Source organism: Sardina pilchardus, chromosome 6, assembly GCF_963854185.1.
Source record: "Sardina pilchardus chromosome 6, fSarPil1.1, whole genome shotgun sequence".
Taxonomy (NCBI): domain Eukaryota; kingdom Metazoa; phylum Chordata; class Actinopteri; order Clupeiformes; family Clupeidae; genus Sardina; species Sardina pilchardus.
Window position 1 is genome coordinate 30820749 of NC_084999.1, and position 6397 is coordinate 30827145.

A 6397-nucleotide genomic window follows, 5' to 3' on the forward strand; every position below is an offset into this window, starting at 1 on the left:
TGGTAAGATCATTTGCCAAGAGCATTTGCTTTGACACAATACTTCAACTAATATTACCTAAATATCCTTTAATATCAAGATTAAGGCAAGAGCTGACCACTTGTAAAATGTCATGGAAAGCCACTGTAAATGTTGACAATGTCTGTATCAGATTGTCTGATCTGGGGTGTGAGGAAGGAATACCTGTTTCGTTAGGTAAGGGAAGGAAGCGAGGGAATAGGCTTGCTGCTCTGGAATGGCCAAGAGAGGTCATAGGTCAAGTTCTGGTGCAGTGCCCAATGAAGTAAGTAGGGCGTGCGTCAGTGAGTATCCAGGTGCATGAGAGGAACTCTGCATGAATAGGATCAGAGAGGGATGAGAGAGGGATGAGTTAGCTCACTCTTGAAAAGCAAACACCACAGCAAGGGATTACCACTGAGACACCTCAATCCCTTACGCTAATGACACCACTAACGTCTCCCTGCCTAACCTTCTCTTCTATATTAAGACTGGGGCCCCGTTTTAAGAAAAAATGTGTTGAATATCTATTGCCATTTGGTCGACTTGAAATTACACAATAAGGTCTGTTCTTGCATGTGCTAAATCCCCTTTAAATGTCCTTGTGCAATCCCATTTCCAAAAATATTTGGAGAGGCTATGTAAAATTAGCCTGGTCCTAACCATCCCATAATACTACCATTTCATTTCGTATTATGGTCTGGAATTTCTTTGTTCTGAAGCGCTTGCAGGAAGCGGGAAGTAACGCCCAGTTCTGGTTTGAATTGATTGGACAGCTCTCACCCAATCGGCGATAGTTACTCATAACAACATAGCGCAGGCGTTTAACGTCATCGTCACGAGCTCCCTCCCCCTTTCGCCCCCACCAACCCGTCTCTTCGTTTATTGGCTGCTTTCTGGAGGGGGGGCGTTCTGTTACAATTCTACCGAGCAGAATGCTCCACAGAGGAGCACGGCCAGACTCGTAGTGGAGGCAATCCTTGGCCGGAAGTACGTGGATGGCTCGCGAGGCTAATGTAAAATGGTGATAAAAGCAGAATGTTATAATTTGCAAATAATGTGAACTCTATTTTCAATTACGAATAGTGCAAAGACAACATACCAATTGTTAAAATACAGAATGCCTTAAAGGGGCAAAGGGCATGTCCACCACTGTTGCTTTGCATCTTTTTTAAACAACAGTCTGTAAATGTTTGGAAACTGAGGAGACCAATTGCTGGAGATTTGAGAATGAAATGTCCCGTTCTTGCCCAAATAAAGGATTTCAGCTGCTCATCACTGGGATTTTCTAAGGCCATGTCCACATGTCAGATTCATTTGTATCGTGCTTTTTGTTCCATCCATGATGTACCCAATGAGACAGGTCTTGACTGCAGACAGGCCAATTTAGGACCTTGGCTCTTTCCAGATGTGCAAGCTACCCATTTGATAGGCACTAATGTACCACCATACTATCATGGATGCAGGCTTTTGAACAGTGCACATATAATAAGTTGGATGGTCCCACCCCGTGTTAGCCCAGAAGATGCAGTCATTTCCAAAAGTAATTAAACATTTCGACTGGTCTAACGACAGTTTTCCTCTTTGCCTCAGTTCATCTTAGGGCGTACTCACACTATGACATCGAACATTTGAACGCCAAAATCCAGGTCGTTTGACCAGTGTGATCGCTACGTACCACGCACAGGTCCACCGAGGAGATTGACTCAGGCACGGTACAAGTGAACAGTGCCCAATGTGAGAACAAATGAGCTTAGGCCCAGATAATGGAAGAGTTCATCTATTTGTAGATGGAGCACCAGTTCAGTAATGGTTACTGGAAGTGTCCCCACACAATGTTTTTCCAGAGAAACAGAAAAAAGTCCTGTCCTCTAAGATAGACTATGGTGGCATGTCCAAATCAAATATTTCTACAAAATGTGTCCTAACTTTGCTTTGCTGAATTTTGAAGGCAGCATACATGTACCCTTCATGCTTCAACCGAAGACTCTTTGGAGCATCTCTGCCTCAACTCCCACTGATTAAAGTCAGCTTTCAACATTCTGGCTACAGCGTTCTGGTTCCTATCTTGCTAGGTCAAGAGATCTCATATTCCAAAGCAAAGATAATGGGTCGAGCTGCTTCAATACAACAAGCATATGGAAGGATTTACGCACATGGTCAACACAGAAAATTGTCAACAAGAAATCTCAAGGGAGGACTGCTATGAGGGCATTTGACAAAAATGTGTAGCCCAGTTGAAATTTGTGATAAGCTACTTATCTGAAAGGCAATAGTTGATGTCTTTATTTTAATCTTTGACATTATTTCACAATTCATGGTGGGTTGCATGTGCACATGTATCGAGCTGTCCGTGTTTAGATTTATGAATGATCTACTGTGGGAGCCTACAACACAAGAGATCTATTTCTGCTTTAGGCTAATTGGTTAGTTACGTGAGTGTCATTAAGTTAAGTTAAAGATCTTACTTCATTTTGAACATTCCTGTACTAGTCCATGAGCCAGAGGGGTTGGCCGTTACCGAAAAGGTGGCAAAGGCTACCATACCTTTTCTGAAAGCCTGGAATCTCAGCTTTTCAATGATGTATGATGGCCATCTGACAAGAGTAGCTGTTTTGAGTTAAGACACATAATGTAAACCAAGGTTAAAGAAATAATGTGTATAAATCAAGCAGAACACTGGAATATTTTATTTTGTTATGTTTGGTATCATTTTAAAGGGGAGACTCTGAGCTTTCATTTAAATCATTTTGTGAACATTTCGGATAAGTACAGCCAACCCTGGAGCTCTTCAAACCTTTAATCACACACATTTTCCTGCCATTTCCCTGCCATCTTTTGTCTTTTAATCCTGTGGCACCTGGGAGCATCAGAGAAACAAAATTCAAACACTGAAATACTGGCATGACCCTATCGATTCAGAAAATGTATCATTTACCCATATTATCTGATTTGGAGGGGATGATTTTCCGTCTTATATCAGACATGGCGTTTTTTCAAAGACATAAACAGTAGTGTACTATTACCCTTAAGGTTAATTTGTTGATATGTCGAGTTGAAAGTCTGAGGTAAATATATTTGAAATAATAATTATTGATACAGATCATTTTGAAAAAGTTGTTATACAGTGCAACACACTGACATGAGGAGTGACACAGTCCCTCTTGCATGAGCAGGACAGAAACTCAAGTACTGCTTGTGGACCAATGGAGACATTGAACCAGTCTATGGTCAGTCACCAGTCACCATCTTGGTCCAGTCTAGACCACCCATGCTCAACTGGGGAAGGAACTTCAGGGTTGTTCTCGATGCATCTTCTCCAGATAGTACCTTGATAGTTAGCTCTGAGACCGTGCTTCCTGAGAGAATCCGAGCATGGAGTTAACTGCCAGGATTCTACGCCTTTCTTTGCACAAAAAAGTGCATACTTCATTTCATTGATGTTGGTGATTCTGGACTTGGAGCTGTACATTTGACATGTGAACTCCTTTAAGGCTGCATACAACTCAGGTGTCATTTCCCAGTCTGCCCCAACCTTCTGAAAGGTCTCATAGAAGTTTTCATTCTTCTGAAAAAGTTTTAGGGCTGACACTTTACCATGGCCTGCAAATGCACTTACAGTATCGCAGCCTGTGTATACGTGTATTTTCTTGCCTGAGAACAAGGCATTCATTTTTTTTATGTATATTCAAAGAAAGTGGGGATCTGATATAAATGATATGTAGTGGATATGTATTAAGGACCTTTTTAAATATCTAAAAATGCTGAGAATGCTGAATAACAACTTTTTCAAAATTATCTGTATCAATAATTATTATCTAAAATATATTTACCTAAGACTTTCAACTCGACTTATCAACACATTAGCCAAGGGTAATAGTACACTACTGTTTATGTCTTTGAAAAAATGCCATCTCTGATACAAGACTGTAAATCACCCCCTCCAAATCAGATAATATGGGTAAATGATACATTTCCTGAATCCTTAGGGTCATGCCAGTATTTCAGTGTTTGGATTTTGTTTCTCTGATGCTCCCAGGTGCCACAGGATTAAAAGACAAAAAATGGTAGGGAAATGGTAGGGAAATGTGTGTTATTAAAGGTTTGAAGAGCTCCAGGGTTGGCTGTACTTATCCAAAATGTTCACAAAAGGATTTAAATGAAAGCTCAGAGTCTCCCCTTTAAAATGATACCAAACATAACAAAATAAAATATTCCAGTGTTCTGCTTGATTTATACACATTATTTCTTTAACCTTGGTTTACATTATGTGTCTTAACTCAAAACAGCTACTCTTGTCAGATGGCCATCATACATCATTGAAAAGCTGAGATTCCAGGCTTTCAGAAAAGGTATGGTAGCCTTTGCCACCTTTTCGGTAACGGTTTCCATAATTTGAGGCCCTGGCTCACGGTCTATACTGATAACTGGTTCCTTAGTTGAAGCATTAGTTATCTAAAGAAAGAGATTTCTTAAATCTTAAATGTTAAAGAATTCAGGAAGCATACCCTACTACTCATAGCCACAACAGCTAGAGGGCGCTACACATGATTACATTACATTACATTTAGCAGGCGCTTCTTTTGTCCAAAGTGGCTTACATACTGTATGTCAACTTTATTTACAAGGGATACACTGTCCCCAGAGCAGCTTGGGGTTAAGTGCCTTGCTCAAGGGCACAATGGTGGAGGCCAGGAAATGAACCCACAACTTTCAGGCTACTGCATGCTAGCCCAGCTCCTTAAACACTACGCTATCATCACCCCAATGATTACTAATGCTGCATTGCTGCATTAATTCACTGGTTAGCCCTGGAAAATATAGGGCATCAACATGCACTAAATTTCCAGAGCAACACTCAATTGCAAATACTCTGAATGGGACGGATATCTCCACCATCAGCCTCTCATCAGCTCATGTTGTTTATATGTTCAGCTGAGTCTCAACTAGGCAGGTAGATAATAAATCAGAAATATTTTAAAAGTAGAATAAAATGACAACCCCGGAGTTCCTTACTGACAGGGCCAAGTTTTGTAAAAGCTGTTACCATACAGCAAGACGGCACTGATTTCGGAAGCCACATTTGAATGTGTTCGTGCGGCAAACATCAAAGCTGTCCTTGACTTCTTCTCAAGTCACAATATCAACCTGGACTTTGCTTGTGGACTATGACCTTGGCCAGACCCTTGGCAGCCAGGGCCAGGAGGGATAAGCGCTGGCTGGTCTCCGTCTGACTGGACTGAACTCTGTCTGGATCTTTGTCTCACGTTTCAATAATAGGCTTTATCCACTTCACGGCATGTTTGTGTCTGAAGCTCACGTCTGTTTGTGTTTACTCACTCAGGGGAACTAAGACACCACTAAGAAATGGGCCACCATTCTTCAAAGTAGACATTTATGATAAAAAAAAAAAAAACATTTAATAGACATTGCTTGTGTGCTTCAGATATCAATGGTTTCTGTGCAATTTCAGGGCAAAAAGGAACTAAACAAATAAAAAGATGTATAGATGACATGTTAAAAACATTTCCTGCCCTTTAACAGTTATTGAGCTACTGGTATCTGGGCCATTTTAGATTGTAAAAAGGTGGGTCAGAGATAAAGATCACCCTTTAGTCTGATGACAATCCAGATCTATCAGACAGACAACAAGCAGATACAGATTTTTATAGCCTAATCTTTAACCAGCCATTTAAACGGGCATGGGTACAATTACTGGAATGTGAATATGATTTTTTGTTTACATGGGTAACAAACCTTTGAACTGGATTTAATTGAATTGAAGTTGGAAGTTGTGGACATACAGTGGGGACAGAATATCTGATGGTTGGTGATTAGTCCAGTGCTGCTGTGTCTTTTAAAAAGTCCAGATAAGACTATTGACTATTCAATCTGTTAATGAAGTCACCCGGGTATGACAGATAAGATGATGTGAGACGGACTAGTGGTGAACCCTCAGCTTCAATCTACATTTTGAGTGATTAAGTGATTTCATATAAATGTTTTGTGTGGGAACAATCTGTGGAACAATGAAAATGTGTCTGACTATATGCTTCCATTAGGCTGGGTAAACCCAGCCTGATCTGTCGGCGATATGGATTTTGCCCTGCAGCTCAGGCTGGAAACCTGCACTATATCTCCTGCTTCCTGTCTATGTTTGCTGGGTCCAATTACAAACTGGCTTATCCACGAGGCGCAACCAGATCGTTGATCTGATTGGTTGAAGGACTATCCAAAAGCGTACAGAGTCATTTGATCTATGCCCATTGATCACGCCTCTTGTGCAGTAGAAATACAGCGACTCCCCAGACTAATGTCCAATCTTAAAAGATTGAGCTTAGTATGGTGATAGCCAGACAATGCTTCCATTGCAGATAGACCCATTTTGTGAGTTCAGATG